The 18,564-nt window shown below is 41.8% G+C and overlaps 1 pseudogene across 1 annotated transcript; it reads right to left on the bottom strand.

Annotated features, from left to right (window-relative positions):
• Positions 1-7,294: 7,294 nt before the first annotated feature.
• Positions 7,295-8,643, bottom strand: LOC308257336 (tubulin alpha-1C chain-like; annotated as a pseudogene). Its single transcript has one exon. The product of its transcript is annotated as a tubulin alpha-1C chain-like (transcript).
• Between the last annotated feature and the right edge of the window lie 9,921 nt (positions 8,644-18,564).

Below are 18,564 nucleotides of genomic sequence, written 5' to 3' on the forward strand. Positions count from 1 at the left end.
ATGCTTCACAGGGTTGTTGGGAGAATTAGAGAATATCGAAAAGCCCAAATAAATGGCAGCACTCAATATTAGCACTGTGAAAATTTCTATTACTACAAATATCTTACCTTGTTTGTCTTTTTATAAAAATTTCTACCATTAAGATGATTTATTTAGGCTCAAGACCTGAAAGCCCAATTATAATGGGAGACTAACCCATTATCAGTCATTATCACAATCTGATCTTGAATTGGTTTAGGTCCAGCAAAGGACAGGAATAGATCACAAACAGTAACTTTGGTTGGACTGGAGTTGAGGAAAATAAATGTTTCCCAAACTTTAGTCATTTGAATAGCAGTGTCAGGATCTCAACCATATCCCCATTCTTCTAAAGTATTATTTACTTAATATTTTTCTTTAAATCAATTAACTTTTCTAAAATGCAAATACAGTCCTAGCCAGTTTGGCTCAGTGGATAGAGCGTTAGCCTGTGGACTGAAATGTCCTGGGTTCAACTCTGGTTCAAGGGCACATGCCTGGGTTGCAGGCTCGATCCCCAGCAGGGGGTGTGCAGGAGGCAGCCGATCATTGATTCTCATTGATATTTCTATCTTTCTCTCCCTCTCCCTTCCTCTCTGAAATCAATAAAAATATATTTTAAAAAATAAAATAAAAATGTAAATACATTCATGTAAAAAGGAAAATCTATATCAGTGTCATTGATCATAAACATAATATAGCCTAGAAAAGAAAATTAATAAAACAGTGGCATTAAATTCTAAATAGCTACTGCCAGAAGAAAACTTCAGGTCTATGGTCTATGGTCTATTTGTTGGTTAAAATGGAGATTAAGAAGTGGTCAAGTATGTTAATAACATATTGGGCTCAAATGAGACTTTCTTCTACATGTAATCCAGGCTTGAAAGAGAACTGCAAAGGAAAATACTTTCTTATGATGTAATTCTTTGTTATTTTATGTTTGTCTACTTATCACCTAAAATCATGTCCCATATAACTTAATCATCTCATGTACAATAACTGGTACATGTCCTAAACTTTTGGAAACAGGAAGTCTGGTACATGAGGGTAAATCAGGGACATGGGGGCTAAATCTAGGACTATTGAGTACTATCTACACTAATAAAAGAGAAACATGCAAATTAACTCTTCCTCTGTTACGCCCACCAGGCAACCAGGAGCGAGTATGCAAATTAACCCAACAAAGATGGAGGTTAATTTGCATACACAGGTGCGGAGCAAAGACTGAAGACTGCGTAGAAGGAAGCCAAGTGCTGCAGAAGGGAGTGAAACAGCAGAGAAGGGAACGAGGCAGCAGAGAAGGGAGGGAGCGAGGCAGCGGAGAAAGGAGGGAGCGAGGCAGGGGGGATGGGAGGGAGCGAGGCAGCGGAGACGGGAGGGAGCGAGGCAGCAGAGATGGGAGCGAAGCCACTGAGGTGGGCTTCGCTCCCTTTTCTGCTTTGCTCTGGCCACAGGAAGCCCTATTCTTGCAGGAATCTTCCTGCAACGGGCCTCTAGTCCTATATAATAAAGATGTAATATGCAAATTGACCATCACTCCAACACACAAGATGGCCGCCCCCATGTGGTCAAAGATGGCTGCCCCCATGTGGACACAAGGTGGCCGCCACAAGATGGCCAGCAGGGGAGGGCAGTTGGGAGGGACCCAGGCCTCCAGGGGAGGGCAGTTGGGGGCAACCAGGCCTGCAGGGGAGGACAGTTGGGGGGGGACCCAGGCCAGCAGGGGAGAACAGTTGGGGGCAACCAGGCTGGCAGAGGAGGGCAGTTGGGGGAGACCAGGCCTGCAGGGGAGGACAGTTGGGGGAGACCCAAGCCTGCAGGGGAGGGGAGTTGGGGGGAACCAGGCCTGCAGGGGAGGGCAGTTCGGGGTGACTGGGCCAGCAGGGGAGGGCAGTTAGGGGCAATTGGGCCAGCAGGGGAGGGCAGTTAGGGGAGGGCAGTTGGGGGCAACCAGGCCAGCAGGGGGGGCAGTTAGGGGTGACCAGGCCTGCAGGGGAGGGCAGTTGGGGGCAATTGGGCCAGCAGGGGAGCAGTTAGGCATCGACCAGGCTGGCAGGGGAGTGGTTAGGGGGTGATCAGGCTGGCAGACAGAAGCGGTTAGGGGCAATCAGGCAGGCAGGCAGGCAAGCGGTTGGGAGCCAGAAGTCCTGGATTGTGAGAGGGGTCCCAGATTGGAGAGGGTGCAGGTTGGGCTGAGTGTTCCTTAATGGTTTGTTTTCAGTGCTAGACACCTGGGGCACATCACTCCTGTGCACGAATTTCGTGCACCGGGCCTCTAGTAAGTAATAAAAGAAAATAAACTGGAGAATCTTCCAAGGCCAGCTTCACTTCCTTTACAAGTTTGTGTAAATGCTTTTACAACCTTGTGTAAGATTTCTCTTTTTGGATCTTCTCTGGCACCTAGATAGGATGGCATAGATAATAGATGCTCAATAGATACTTGGAGCTGACTGACTGAATAAATTTGTATTATTAGAACAAGTCATCCAAACTGGACCCTGGGAGCCCAAGAGGGACACGGCTTTTCTGAAAGGTATTTCCTCATCTCCCACCTCCAACTGATACCAGGTTTAGCCTAAAGTCTAAGCAAGTTGTGGACATACCATGCACCAGCAGAGTAGAATAGGCTCTAAGGATTGAACCTTGCAAATAATAGTCCTTTCTCTTCTTTTGGACTTGGAGATCTGGCCTTTGATAAATAACTTTACTCTGGCAATGGTCCTGTCATATCTTCAAGTGGTGAAACAACTCCAAAGTAGCTTTCACTCAAAAAGGTTGTTTATAGTAAGTGATGTGCCCCAGGTGTGTCTAGCACTGAAAACAAACCATTAAGGAACACTTACCTGGTAGACCTAAGAGACTGGTACTCTAAGTTTATATTCATTAGAGTATATAGTCTTTTTGCACAGACAACATGACTGATGGATACTTAAGTCTGTAACTACTACTAGTATTTATAAAACAAAGTATCTGAGTCTCTCAATAGCAGTTTGGGAAATTCAGGGCCTTCCTAAAAGAAAGATAAAAACACCATCAGCAGACATTCAGTCCTGAGCAAGTCTTTCCTAAAGTTACTAGGCCTGTGGACAGGGATGAAACTGACAAACCTTATGTACTTCAGGGTACTTTGCCCTTGTTCAGGGCAGGAAAATGACTTTTTCTCTGAGAAGGGACTTTAGAGGCTAAAAATAAACTCCACTCTCAAAGAGTATAAACCAGCTAGGGAAAAGATTTCCGAAGTCTTTTGGCCAATGAATCTTTCTCCCAAGCCTAGTTTAGTGCTGAGGCTCTGTACCTAACTTCTAACAAAGAAACAGCTTTTAATGGTAACTAGAATTATCCATTTATGACTTTCCACCCCATTTGTTGATCATTGATAGCAACTTTTAATGACCAATCGGTTCCCCTTTGTGCTTCTTCATCAATCAGCACATTCCTAAAGACTACTGATTTTGATTTTCAACCCAACTTAAACATATTCAGGCCCTGGCTGAGTAGCTGAGTTGGTTAGAGCATCATCCTGACACACCAAGGTTGTGGGTTTGATCCCTGGTCAGGGCACATACTAGTACAGGAATCAACCAATGAATAAGTCAAACAACAGAACAACAAACCTCTCTCTCTCTCTCTCTCTCTCTCTCTCTCTCTCCTTCCTTCCCTGCCTTCCTCCCTCCCTCCCTTCTTTTTCTCTAAAAACAATCAATTAAAAAAGACTGGAGCCAGAACTGGTTTGGCTCGGTGGATGGAGCGTCGGCCTGCGGACTGAGGGGTCCCGGGTTCGGTTCCGGTCAAGGGCATGTACCTGGGTTGCGGGCACATCCCCAGTGGGGGGTGTGCAGGAGGCAGCTGATCTATGTTTCTCTCTCATCGATGTTTCTAGCTCTCTATCCCTCTCCCTTCCTCTCTGTAAAATATCAATAAAATATGTTAAAAAAAAAAAAAAAAAAAAACTTGCCCAAGTTTAAAAAAAAAAAAAAAGACTGGAGCTCTTAGAGCACAACTGTGACATTTAAAAAACACAACACCAGGGGGCAGGGACGGGCTAGAAGGGGTCAATGGGAGAGAAAAGGAGGACATATTTAATACTTTCAACAATAAAGATTTTTTTAAAAAGCCCATAGCACCATAATAAAAAACTGTACTGCTGCAAGTGTCACCCCAAATCCCAAAGGTAAATATAAATGATTTGGGGAGTGCCTATTGTTTTAGAGAATTCCTACGAAGTTCCTTACAGAAAAATGACATTAGTAAATCATGTCACCATCAGCCCACCTTCCTGTCAGTTTGGATGATGATATACTTATATCAGCAGAGTAGAATTTAATTGTCAGATCCTGAAGCAATTCCCCTGGACTTACTTGTAGAAATAGTGCTGAGTGAGAAGCATCATTGAACTCAGGGTTCAGGCTTTCATTTAGTGACTTTGGCAGTCTGACTCCCCCCTCCCCCCCCCCCCGGCCCCCCGCTGAATCCCCCACTGCTTTTTATGCACCTCGGGGCTATTAATGAACTCCAGCTGTGGGGGCCACCTCTCTGACTATCTTGCCTGGCCTCCAAGATCTTCTGTGCTTTCCCAGCAAAGGGGCCTCTATATTCTCCTGCTCCATGGCGTCCTCTGCCTCATGGATCTCCACCTCCCAAGGTGTTGCCAACTCAGCAGGAGATTCCTTTTGGTGTGAGTTCATTTGCTTTATGGCAATTGAGTTATTACATTTCTAATCTGGAAGCAGCCTGAAATTAAGGTGCAAAAAACTGAATTTTGGAAACCAAAGAAATTTGGTGCAATTAAATTTCAGGTGTTGTCTAGGTCTTCCTGGGATCGAGCCTGCTGTGTGGGGGACTCCTGCCCATTTAGCCATGGAAGATGCCTGGTGGAGCCAGGATCCAACAGATTGCTGAACTAAGACTCCATTCAATGCCATTCTCCACACTGAATCAATACCACTTCCTAGCTATGTGACCTTGGACAAGTTATTTAACCTCTTTGGGTCTCTATTTCCTCAGAAGTAAAAGGGGGGCAACGATATTCCAGTGTTAATGAGAACTTTAGATGAGATATGATATATGTAATACATGGTAGATGCTCAATGAATTTCAGTTCCCTAACCCTCTACATTCTAGATGGAATTTGCTTCACCTCTTGCTTAGTAGACATGATGAGGCTTGGGCAAGAATATCCCTCAGGGGCACCTCTAGGAAGGATGTGGGGTAAATACTCTAGGAAATCACAGGTATTGTTCTCTCTTTTTCAGATTCTAGGTTACAATGATAAGACCAAGAAATCTTCTGAATGCAGCTCCACTTAAGAGAAGGCTTGCTAAAGATTTTTTTAAAAAGAGAATGCTTGCAATGTTCATTTCAGAGACAAGCCTATTAGTAGGCATGACCAGACTCCTCATTAATATAACCTCACCCAGCCTGGCTGGCATGGCTCAGTGGTTGAGCATCGACCTATGAACCAAAAGGTCATGGTTTGATTTACGGTCAGGGTACATGCCCAGTTGCAGGCTCAATCCCCAGTGTAGGGCATACAGAAGGCAGTCGATCAATGATTATCTTTCATCAATGATGTTTCTCTCTCTCTCCCTCTCCCTTACTCTCTGAAAATAAAAATATATTTTAAAAAAAGACAGCAGTGTGCCTTGCACCGCCATAGGACTGGGAACTTGGCTCACATCCCATCTGCCTGGGAAGAGTGCTGTTGTTTAGGATAATTTAAATTTCTCTGTCAATTGTCACCTCCTCTGTGTTTTGTCCTTGATGCTTATAGATTATTTGCTACTATAATTCATTAATTAAAGTTCTCCTTTCCCTTAAGGCTTAGTTTTGCTACTTCAGGCTCATTGGTTTGTTTGTTGGCCTGAGAGCTGAAATTAGAATGTACCAAACTAGAGGAGAGAGAAGCAGAGAAAGTGATTAAATCTGAGAATGGATTGAGATGTTTAAATAAAGTGCTAATAGGGTTGTGTTCTCCACTAGATTTTAATTCCTGAAGGCAGGGACTTTGTCTTATTCATCTGTGTATCCCCACTGCCTAATGGGGTTCCATGGTGGCTGTTCAATCAATATTTACTGATTAATAAATGAATCAAATATAAACAACATTGCAAAAAGTTATAGATGTGAAAGTGGTCGTATAGATAATACACACTAGAGAAACTCAGAGAAGAAATCATGTAGGCCAGGGTGGTCAAGGAAGTTTCTATGTAAGGAATAGGAAGGTTCCATGGAAGAATTTAACTCTCTAGACAGAGATGGGATGGAATATGGAATGAATATGGGCTTCCAATCATTTAAACTCTGTGATCCAAAAATTTAAATTTAAAAAATGGGGACAGTAAACCTGTATCATATGAAAAGAGTAGATGAGATAGTTATATAATTAGCACAGAGCATAACACACACAAAAGAATTTTCTTTTTTCTGTAAGTTATTTTTCTTTTACTGACCTATATAGTTATCTCATTGGATTTGAAAGCTGTCATGACAGTATTCTGGAGTTCATGGTATCATTTCCTTCACCAACTAAGATGCTTTGATCCGTCTCTAAGGACAAATGAGATAAGTAGGCATGGTAAGTACTTTCTAACTTCTATCCTTGAGCACATATAACCATGTTGGACATGGGAGACCTTTACTAGGCAATGCTTCTGCAATTTTACTTACTTTCCCACCTCACAAACATTTATTATTGGAAGAGCTCTTGAAGATGATTTAATATATAATTTTCATTTTACATATTTAAAAAAGTTTAGCCCAGAGCAATTAAGTGATTTGCGTAGCTAGTTAGTGGCAGAACTGTGAACTATACTTGAAGTCTTTCGACTTCTTATCCAGTGCTCTTTCTCACATATCAGGCTATTTTACATTTCCATGAATATTGGCAACCCAGCTTTTTTCTGTGAGATTCAGAGATATCCTATTGTGACATCTGGTTTATCAAATGGCTAAAAGGATCCAGTGATGGATATAAATATAAGATACTCCTGTTAATTCATGATTCCTGACTTCTGCAATATTGGTTATTCTAGGTGACTTCTTGGTCCAGAAATGATTGTATCTGCAGCAAGATGACATTTTGTTATTTCCCAAGATATCAATTTTCAAGTTTGAATACATTGTTAACATCTCATTTATTAGAATTTTATTTATTTATTTATTTCTAAATAAAAACATCACTTTTACTGACAAGTTTGGGACACAAATGGACTTTACAGAACAACAGAAATAAGACAGTCAGTCATAAGACACCAGATTGTAACATTGCACAGACAGGTCAATACTCTTCACCCTCATCCTCTCCCTCAGCACTATCTGCTCCAACTTCCTCATAATCCTTCTCAAGGGCAGCCATGTCCTCGTGGGCCTCAGAAAATTCTTCTTCCTTCATGCCCTCACCCACATACCAGTGAACAAAGGCACACATCATGTCAAACCTGTGGTCCAGGTAAGCTCAGGCCTCAGCAACAGTGTGGTGTTGCTCAGCATGCACACAGCTGGCTGTACTTTGGCCAGGTCTCCACCAGGTACCAGGGAGGCTGGTAATGAATAACAACTTTTTAGCCAGTGGGGCACCAGTCTACACAGGATGGTACGCTCAGTGTGGATAGTGGCAATGGCAGCATTGACATCTTTAAGAACCACATCACCACAGCACAACAGACAAGCCATGTATTTACTGTGGCGAGGGTCACCCTTCAGCATCTGGTTGGATGACTCAAAACATACGTTAGTGATCTCTGCTATAGCAAGCTGTTCATGGTAGGCTTTCTCAGCAGACATGACAGGGGCATATGTGCCCAGAGGGAAGTAGATGCAGAGATAGGGCACCAATTGGTCTGGAATTCGATCAGATCAACATCCAGGGCTCCATCAAACCTGAGGGAAGCAGTGATGGAGGACACAGTCTGGCTAATAAGGCAGTTAAGGTTAGTGTAGGTTGGGTACTCAATATTGAGATTTCTATGACAGATATTGTAGATGGCCTCATTGTCAACCATGAAGGCACAATGAGAATGCTCCAGGGTGATGTAAGTGGTGTGGATGAAGTGGTAGGGCTCAACTACAGCTGTGGAAACCTGGGCGGGGGTTCGTGGGGAGGGGAGGCTGGGTAAATGGAGAACTACAGCTTGGACTTCTGGCTATAATCGACCGAGAGACATTCCATCAGTAGAGAGGTGAGCCCAGAACCAGTTCCCCCACCAAAGCTGTGGAAAACCAAGAAGCCCTGAAGACCTGTGCACTGGTCGGCCAGTTCCCGAATTTGGTACAAAATGAGGTCAATGATCTCCTTGCCAATAATGGAGTTCCCATGGGCATAGTTATTGGCAGAATCTTCTTTGCCTGTGATGAGCTGCTCAGGATGGAAGAGTTGACAGTAGGTACCAGTGTGAACTTCATCAATGACTGTTGGTTCCAGGTCTACAAACACTGCTCTAGGCACATGCTTTCCAGTGCCTGTCTCACTGAAGAATGTGTTGAAGGAGTCATCTCTCCCACAATGGTCTTGTCACTTGGCATCTGGCCATCAGGCTGGATGTTGTATTCCAGGCAACAGAATTCCCAGCAGGCATTGCTGATCTGGACACCAGCCTGGCCAATGTGGATAGAGATACACTTATGCATAATTGAGACTTGTGGGGCTCCACAGGGCTAGAGGAGGCAAGAGGATGGTGACAAGGACCTCCCATGACAGGCTACCAAGGAGTCCAGGAGGGAAATCTATTCTTTTAATTCTAAATTTCTATTAACTTTTTCTGAATTTAATTTCTATTATAAAATTAATTAAACATTAACAGTTTAAAAACGTTTTGGTTTTTTTTAAAATAATTTTCCCCAGTGTAACTTTGTACAGTGGCAGTATCATAGCCAATGAGGTATATCCAAGGCACGATTATTGCTAATTGAAAGAATTTTTTCATATGTTTATTGTCCATCTATATTTCTTCCTTTATGAAGTATGTGTCCAAGTTTTTGTCCCTTTTTAAATTGTTTTTTTTTTTTTAATATCCGAATAGGAGTTATTTATATACAAGTCCTTTGTCCCATATGTGTACAATGAATATTTTCTAGGCTAAGGTTTGCCTATTTGTTTTTTCATCAGTATCTTTTGAAGAGTATAATTTTAGAAATTTGGGGAAGGAAATAATTTCAAGTTTATGGAAAATTGAAAAAAATACAGGTAGTACAAAAATTGTCTGTATTCCCTTTACCTATAATTACCTGATAACATTTTTACGCATTTGCTTTATCATTTTCATGTCCTGTCTGTCTATACACATACACATGCATGTACAAACACTGTTTTTTTCCAAACAATTTGAGAATAAGTTGCAAACTTCATGGTCTTTTACCTCCAAATAATTCAGTGTTCATTTCCTAAGCATAAGGACATCCTATTTACCTTACCACATAATGTTGACCAACATCAGCAAATTTAGCATTGATATACTTTAGTCCATTGTCCATTCTCCAATTTTGTTAATTGACCCAATAATGTTCATTATAGATTCCCCCCACTCTGTAGCACAGGATCCAGTCTAAGGTCAGGCATTACATTAGGTTTTCATGTTTCTTTAGTCTACTTTAATCTTGAACACTTCCACAGACTTTGTGTTTTATGACATTGACATTTAAAAAAATAGAACATGCCCTAGCCGGTTTGGCTAGGATAGAGCATCGGCCTGCGAACTGAAAGGTCCCAGATTCGATTCCGGGCAAGGGCACATGCCCAGGTTGTGGGCTTGATCCCCAGTGGGGGACTTGCAGGAGGCAGCTGTTCCATGATTCTCTCTCATTGTGGATGTTTCTATCTCTCTCTCCCTCTTCCTTCCTCTCTGAAATCAATAAAAATATATTTAAAAAAAATAGAACATGACAAAATGTGTGAACATTTTGGGTTTGTCTGATGTTTCCAAATAATTAGATTCATGTTATACATTTCTGATGGAGTACTACATAAATGTTGTTTGTTCTTAGGGTTTAATCCAGAGGCACACAATACCCATCTACCCCTTATTAATGATGCTAATTTTGACCACATGATCAAGGTGTCTGATTTTGCCACTGTAGAGTTACTAATTTTTCCCTGGCAACCAATAAACCATTTACTGGGACACACTCTAAGATCATGCAAATATCCTGCATCTCATAAAAATTTGCTCCTAGCCCTGACCGGTTTGGCTCAGTGGATAGAGCGTCAGACTGCGGACTGAGGGGTCCCGGGTTCGAGTCCAGTCATGGGCATGTACCTTGGTTGCGGGTACATCCCCAGTAGGGGGTGTGCAGGAGGCAGCTGATCGATGTTTCTCTCTCATCGATGTTTCTAACTCTCTATCCCTCTCCCTTCCTCTCTGTAAAAAAATCAATAAAATATATTTAAAAAATTTTGCTCCTGTTTAATATTTACTGATATTTTATCTGAACCAATCTTTGTTATGATGGCTGCAAAATGATGATTTCAGCACCTAAGCATTACCTACACATTTAGTGGTAAGCATCAGTCCTTGCCATTCATTCATTCATCTATTTATCTATTTGTTATGAGTTGGGATTTATATTTTTCTATGTTTAATGTTTATAAACAGTCCTTAATTATTCTGGTGTTAACATTTCAGATATGGTCAGTAGGAGCTCCTTCAAGCTAGCTCCTTTCCCTTCAAGACATGTAACCATTCTTACTTTTAGTAATTCCTTACTTAATAGCATAAAAGATGTTCTAGCCCAGCCGTGGGCAAACTACGGCCCGCGGGCCGGATCCAGCCCGTTCGGCTGTTCTATCCGGCACGCAGAGCCGAAAGAGCGGAGGGTTCTCTTGCTCTCCCCTCCGCTCCTTCACCAGCAGCAGTGTTAACATGGCAACGTCGGGAAACACGGCCGCAGCTCCTTCTTCTGAGTGGGCGGATTTATATCTGCCCATTCAGTAGAAGGAACAACCTGTCAATATTCCAGAGGCTCCTTGTAATGCCCGCGGACGCGTCTCCCGATATCACCCTGGGAATGCGTAGACACGTTATCGTGGTGATGTAGGGAGACACGCCCCTGGAGAGCACAGTATCAGAGCCTTTCTGAGGTAAGATTAAGAGCTCTACTCAAACACAATTTTTTCCTGTTCCCACATTCTGTACATCACCATGACTTGTTAATAAAACAACAAAGACTTTCAGCTTTTAGGGCTTGTATCCACTGCAGTTTTTTTCCCCACTGCGGACGTGCGCAGCAGGGAAAAAGACACACAGAGGACATGTCACACTAGCCATGCTGCGGCTGCATTTTTTTGCTGATACGGATGCGGTATCAGTAACGCTACCGTGGCCACTAACCGCATGTGTTAGCAGCAAAACAAATGCATTTTGCGCTGCGTTTGCTTCTCCCCCTTGCGCCTGTAAAAATGCGTGCTACAGGGCATTTGTGTTAACATGCACCACTGCACATTAGCATCAACGCAAACATGATGGAAACCTGTGTACCCTGCATTAACCCTAGCTGCGCTGCATTGCAGTACTGCACCACACTGCAACGGCAGCACGGCTAGTGTGAACGAACCCTAATTCAGTGGGTTGAACAAAAAGATTGTATAGAAATGTGATGAACTAAAGATTTTATTACAAAATCGCTTAATTTCAGGGTTTCAGAAGTAATTGGACAAATGAAAAACTGAAAATCAAATGTTCATATTTAATACTTGGATGAAACCCTTTCCTGGTAATGACAGCCTGAAGTCTTGTACTTATGGACATCACCAGATGCTGGGTTTTCTCCTTTGTAATGCTCTGCCAGGCTGTCACAGTAGGGGTATATATATAAATATCCTGCAATTTCCAGCTTTTAATAAGAAAAACTGTTGCAATGGGCATTTAAAAGTGGCACTTGGTTGTTTTTATAGAGTCCAGTGGATGCAATCTGACATTGATAATGGGCTCTTTCACACTATGTGCACTGCGGCTGTTTTTTGCCAGTAACGGAAGTGCTAGTGGTAACTACTGGTTACCCATGTTTTGCACTGCCCTAGCACCTCCCATACAAGTGTGTCTGGAAGACACAGCAATGTGCAGCTATGTGTGTTACCATAAACAAAGGGCCTGTGTGAAAGATACACAGGTTTCCTATGGAGGAAAGGGGTTGTTCTCTATGGTCAGGGTGTGCCTCTGTCCCATGTCTGAACTTTTTCAGATGATTTTGTTATATATATATATTTTTTAGAAGACCAAAAATGTTATAGTAGAGCAAATTTAATCACTTGTTTTTATACTTTACTGTCTTATTTTAGTAAAGAATTTAATAAGAGAACGGTACTGTTGGTTTTAGCCCAATAATAAACATGAGTGGACCAAAGAAAAGGAAAGTGGACAGTGAATGCTGAGTGTTTAAGAGGGAGTGGACAACAAAATATTTTTTCACCGAAGTCTGATCAATGCTGGTATGTCTGATATGCCAGGAAACACTTGCAGTCTTCAAAGAGTACAATCTCAGCCGTCACTTTGCCACAAAGCATGGCAACTATGCTAGCAAGCAGTCACCTCAAGAACGGGAGGCTACTGCACAGAGGTTGATGGCTAAATTACAGGCTCAGCAAAATGTCTTTCACAGACAAACTGCAATTCAAGAGACAACTACCAAAGCAAGTTTTATGCTATCATTCAAATTAGCAAAAGCTAGCAAACCTCTCTCTGAAGGCGAGTTTTTGAAAGAATGTATGATAGAGACAGCAGGTCTCTTGTGTCCAGAGAGCAAAGGCAAGTTTGAAAAACTCAGCTTATCACGCAGGACAGTGACTCGTTGAGTGGAACTGATTGATGAAGACTTGGCCAGCAAGTTAAATAGTAAGGCAGAGTTCTTTAAGTTTTATTCACTAGCATTGGATGAAAGTAATGACGTAAAGGACACTGCTCAGCTCTTAATTTTTATCTGAGGGATTAGTGACAATTTTGAAATTATGGAGGAGTTTTTAGCCATGGAGCCACTGAAAGGAAAAACACAGGAAGAGGACTTGTGTGACTAGGTGTCTACTGTCATCGAGAAGATGAAGCTACCATGGAGTAAACTTGCTAATGTCACGACAGATGGATCTCCAAATTTAACTGGAAAAAATGTTGGACTGCTAAAAAGAATTCAGGATAAAGTGAAAGAGGAGAACCCTAACCAAGATGTTATTTTTCTTCACTGTATTATTCACCAGGAATCATTGTGCAAGTCTATATTACAACTTAATCATGTTGTTAATCCAGTCGTAAAGCTTGTTAATTTCATTCGAGCAAAGGGACTTCAGTACCGTCAGTTTATTAAGTTTCTGGAGGAAACTGATGCAGATCACCACGACTTACTTTACCACTCTCGTGTCCACTGGTTGAGTTTGGGCAAAGTTTTCCAACGAGTGTGGGAGCTCAAAGAAGAGATTGGTGCATTTTTTAAATTAAAGGGGAAGTCTGACGAATTTACTGAGCTGAGTGACAAGAATTGGCTGTGTGACTTTGCATTTGCTGTAGATATATTTTCACATTTGAATGAGCTAAATGTGAAGCTACAGGGAAAAGATCAGCATGTACATGACATGTACACTAATGTGAAAGCCTTTAAATCGAAGCTGATTTTCTTTTCCAGACAAATTTCAGACAAAGTCTTCACTCATTTTGCCACACTAGCCACACAGAAGAAGACCATCCAAAATGTGAAGAAAAATAGCAAATCACTGGATGCCCTGCATGCAGAATTCTGTTGCCGGTTTTCTGATGTTGAAAACATTGACCAGTCACTTCAACTGGTGGCCTGTCCTTTGTCACAAAACCCTGAAACAGCACCAGAAGAGGTGCAACTGGAACTGATCGATCTTCAGTCTGACCTTGTCCTAAAGGAGAAATTCAGCTCTCTTGAACTAAGAGACTTTTATGCTTCACTTAATGAAGCCACTTTTCCAAACATCCGGAGGATGGCACAGAAGATACTGGTGCTGTTTGGGTCAACCTATGTTTGTGAGCAGACATTTAGCGTCATGAACATCAACAAAGCCCCTCACAGATCCAGCTTAACTGACGAACACCTCAGATCTATCCTGAGAATAGCCACAACAAAACTAACTCCAGACTTTGATGCATTAGCTAAAAAAGGAGACCAACAACACTGTTCCCACTGAAGTTGATGTTTTAAAGACCAAAAACCTTTCAACCCAGTCTACATTGCCATCTACATCTACGTCCCGGGCATAATTTGGAAGTTGCACTAAAGAAAATGTTTAATTTACTGTTTACACATTTTGTTCTTTTCTATTTGTTTTAGTTTTAAATTATTTTATTATATTTAAGTTTAATTTGAAAGGCTTTTGTACCTTTCCTTTGTTAGGCAATTTTATTTGGCCTTTGCCATCTTCAATATAAGGTATGTTATTGTGCTATGATTCCTCCATTTTTTGAAGTTTCAAATTATAATAATTAGTGTTTACATTCTTCTTGTTAAAATGTTTGAAATGAATAAAACTATTGAAATAAAAAAAAAGACCGTACCCTTTTATGTAATGATGTTTACTTTGAATTTATATTAGTTCACACAAACACTCCATCCATGCTTTTGTTCCGGCCCTCCGGTCCAGTTTAAGAACCCATCGTGGCTCTCGAGTCAAAAAGTTTGCCCACCCCTGTTCTAGGCTCATCTTATACCTCCTGTGTCCCAGCTCTGGAATCAGTGATTTGCCCAAGGATTCCTGGTTCTACAAAAAAAATTATACATAAACATACAGTAAAACTGACTTTTTGTGTGTACAGTTCATTTAGCACATGTATAGATTCACACAACTACCACCACAAACAATACAGAATATTTCCATCGTCTCCCAAAATTCTCTCATGCTATCCTTTGGCAATCATACTCTCCACTCTGCCCTCATACCTAATTAAGTTCTAGCAACCACTCATATTTTTTCTCCATCTCCATCTCCATAGTTTTTTGACTTTTTAAAAATGTCATAGCCCTGGCTGGTGTGCTCAGTGGTTAGAGTGTCGGCCTCCAGACCAAAGTGCCGCAGGTTTGATTCCTGGTCAAGGGCACATACCTGGGTTGCAAGTTCAATCTCGGCCCCTTTCTGGGTACATGTGGGAGGCAACCAACTGGTCTGTTTCTCCCCCCAACCCTACCCTTCCTTCCTTCCTTCCTTCCTTCCTTCCTTCCTTCCTTCCTTCCTTCCTTCCTTCCTTCCTTCCTTCCTTCCACTTGCACTAAAAATCAATAGAAAAAATGTCCTCAGGTGAGGATTAACAAATAAAAATAAAAATAAATTAAAAATAAATAAATTTAAATGTAATGAAAATGAAGTAATACAGTATGTAAACTGAAACAAGTGGGACAGGAGATTCCTCTTCTGGTAGGTTTTTAACTATAAATTCAATGTATTTAATAGTTATAAAAATATTGAGGTTATCTGTTTTACCTTGAATTTTGTGGTTTTCGAGGAATTTGTCCATTTCATCTAAGTTGTTAAATTTATGTTCATAGAATTGTTCATAGTATTCCCTATTATCTTTTAAATGTCTGTATTTTTATTATTTTTTAAAAGTTTATAATTACTTTCATTACTGATATTGGTAATTTGTATCTTCTTTTTTTTCTTTGTCAGTCTTACTAAAAGTTTATCAATTTTATTGATTTTTTTCAAAGAACTGGCTTTTGGTTTCTTTAAATTTTTGTTTGTTTTCCACTTCATTGATCCCTATCCTTAGGGTTATTTCCTTCCTTCTGCTTGCCTTGGTTTTAGTTCTTCTCTAATTTCTTAAGGTGCAAGATTATTTATTTGAGACCTTTTCTTTTCTAATATAAGCATTTGATGCTATAAATTCTATTTAAGCACTTCTTGGTGTATTTTTTATTTTTTGTATTATAATTTTTATTCAGTTCAAAATATTTTATAATTTCACTTGAGACTTTTTAACCTTTTTATTATTTAAAAGAATGCTGTTTAACATCAAAATTTTTGGAGATTTTTCTGTTATATTTCTGATTTTAACTTCTAGTCTAATTCCATTCAGGTCAGATAATCATACTTTGCATGATTTAAATTATTTTAAATTTGTTAATGTTCATTTTATGATCCAGCATATGGTCTATATTGATTACAACTTCCATGTACACCTTATTTTTTCCATGTACACTTGAAAAAATGTGTATTTTGCTGTTGTTGGATGGCATGGTTCCATAAATATCAATTGGATGTATTTGGTTGAGTTCTTCTATATGCTCACTCATTTAAAAAAAACCAAACTGATTTCAGAGAGAGGAAGGGAGAGGGAGAGAAACATCAATGATGAGAGAGAATCATTGATCGGCTGCCTCATGCACGCCCTCTTCTGGGGATCAAGCCCCCAACCCTGGAATGTGCTCTGACAGGGAATCAAACCGTGACCTCTTGGTTCATGGGTTGACATCAACTACTGAGCTACATCGGCCAGGCAATGCTCACTAATTTTTTTGTCTGGTAGTTCTCTCCATTACAGGGAGAGGAATGTTGATACTCCAACTATAATTGTGGATTTATCTATTTTTCCTTTCAATTCTATCAGTTTTACTTCATGTATTTTGATATTCTTCTGTTTGGGGTACACACATTTAGGGTTATTATATACTAGTGGCCCAGTGCATGAAATTCGTGCACAGGGGGGGAAGGGGGGCATCCCTCAATTCAGCCAGACCCTCTCCAATTGGGAACCCCTTGGGGGATGTCCACAGGGATTGGGCCTAAACTGGCAGTCGGACATCCCTCTTGCAATCTGGGACCACTGGCTCCTAACCACTCACCTGCCTGCATGCCTGATTGTCCCTAACTGCCTCTGCCTGCCTGCCTGATTGCTCCTAACTCCTCTGCCTGCCTGCTTGATCGCCCCTAACCTCTCTGCCTGCTTGCCTTATTGCCCCTAACTGCCTCTGCCTGCCTCATCGCCCCTAACTGCCCTCCCCTGCCGGCCTGATCTCACCCCCAATGGCCCTCCCCTGCTAGCCTGATCTCGCCCCCACCTGCCCTCTCTGCCTCGGCCCCCACTACCATGGATTTGTCTGGAAGGAAGTCAAACGTCTAGAAAATGGCCGGTCGACCTGGTCTAATTAGCGTATTACCCTTTTATTAGTATAGATAGATTATATAGGATAGGATTGCTTAAATGGGGGAGGAAAAGCCTTTTTCAGCAGGAGGAGATACTCTTGGCAGACAAAAATACATAATCCCTATATCTGGACTGATAGCCAGCCATATGCACTATACTGCCAAACTGGTCATTAAAGAATTGAACCACTTTTTTACACTTTACACCAAACAGCTGTTGCCCTTAAAACCCCTCCTCAGCCCCTACCTTAGGTTCTGCCTTCACAGTTCACCCAGATTAGGTTCTGATTGGTTGGTTTCTATGCCAGTCAGTGTCAAAAGCTCCACCTCCTAGGCAACCATCGGCTCCTCGCAGTTCACCCAGATTTGGTTCTGATTGGTTGGTTTCTATGCCAGTCAGCGTCCGAAGCTTCGCCTCCTAGGCAGCCATTGACTCCTTGCAGCTCACCCAGATTTGGTTCTGATTGGTCAGTTTCTATGCCAGTCAGCGTCAAAAGCTCCACCTCCTAGGCAGCCATTGGCTCCTCACAGTTCACCCAGATTTGGTTCAGATTGGTTGGTTTCTATGCCAGTCAGTGGCAAAAGCTCCGCCTCCTAGGCAGCCATTGGCTCCTCACAGTTCACCCAGATTTGGTTCAGATTGGTTGGTTTCTATGCCAGTCAGCATCAGAAGCTTCGCCTCCTAGGCAGCCATTGACTCCTTGCAGCTCACCCAGATTTGGTTCTGATTGGTCAGTTTCTATGACAGTCAGCGTCAAAAGCTCTACCTCCTAGGCAGCCATTGGCTCCTCACAGTTCACCCAGATTTGGTTCTGATTCGTCAGTTTCTATGCCAGTCAGTGTCTCCGGGCCTATCTCCAGGCCTGATCAGAGAGGTGGGGCTGATCAGCAGCCCCCGCGGAGGCCCGAGAGAAAGAGGGAGGCAAGGGCTGATCACAGGTGCCATGGAGGCTATGAATCAGACCCTGCTTCTCTGTCCAGGCCTCTCTCTGGGCCTGACCTGCAGCCCCCTTGGCAGTTAGTGCTGGGTCGCTGCACCTGCAGTGGCAGCAGTCAGTGCTGGGTCGCCATGGCAACCCAGCACTGACTGCAAGACTGACTTCTGGTTGGTTGAGCCTTTGGTCATTATGGACCTGGGTTTTTATATATTAGGATTCTTGGTAAATTGACCCTTGTATCATTATATAATGCCCCTCTTTATCCCTGACAATTTTCTTTGTTCTAAGATTTCATGGTGCTTACTTATTATTTCTTCAAATAACACTTTGTCAAATATTAATATAGCCACTCAGATTTTTAAAAAAATATATTTTTATTTATTTCAGAGAGGGAAAGATACAAACATCAATGATGAGAGAGAATCATTGATTGATTGCTTCCCGCACACCCCCTACTGGGGATCGAGCCTGCAACCTGGGCATGTGTCCTTGACTTGAATTGAACCCAAGACCCTTCAGTCCACAGGCTGA

This window comes from Plecotus auritus (genome assembly GCF_963455305.1).
Source record: "Plecotus auritus genome assembly, chromosome: 8".
In the NCBI taxonomy this organism is placed as follows: domain Eukaryota; kingdom Metazoa; phylum Chordata; class Mammalia; order Chiroptera; family Vespertilionidae; genus Plecotus; species Plecotus auritus.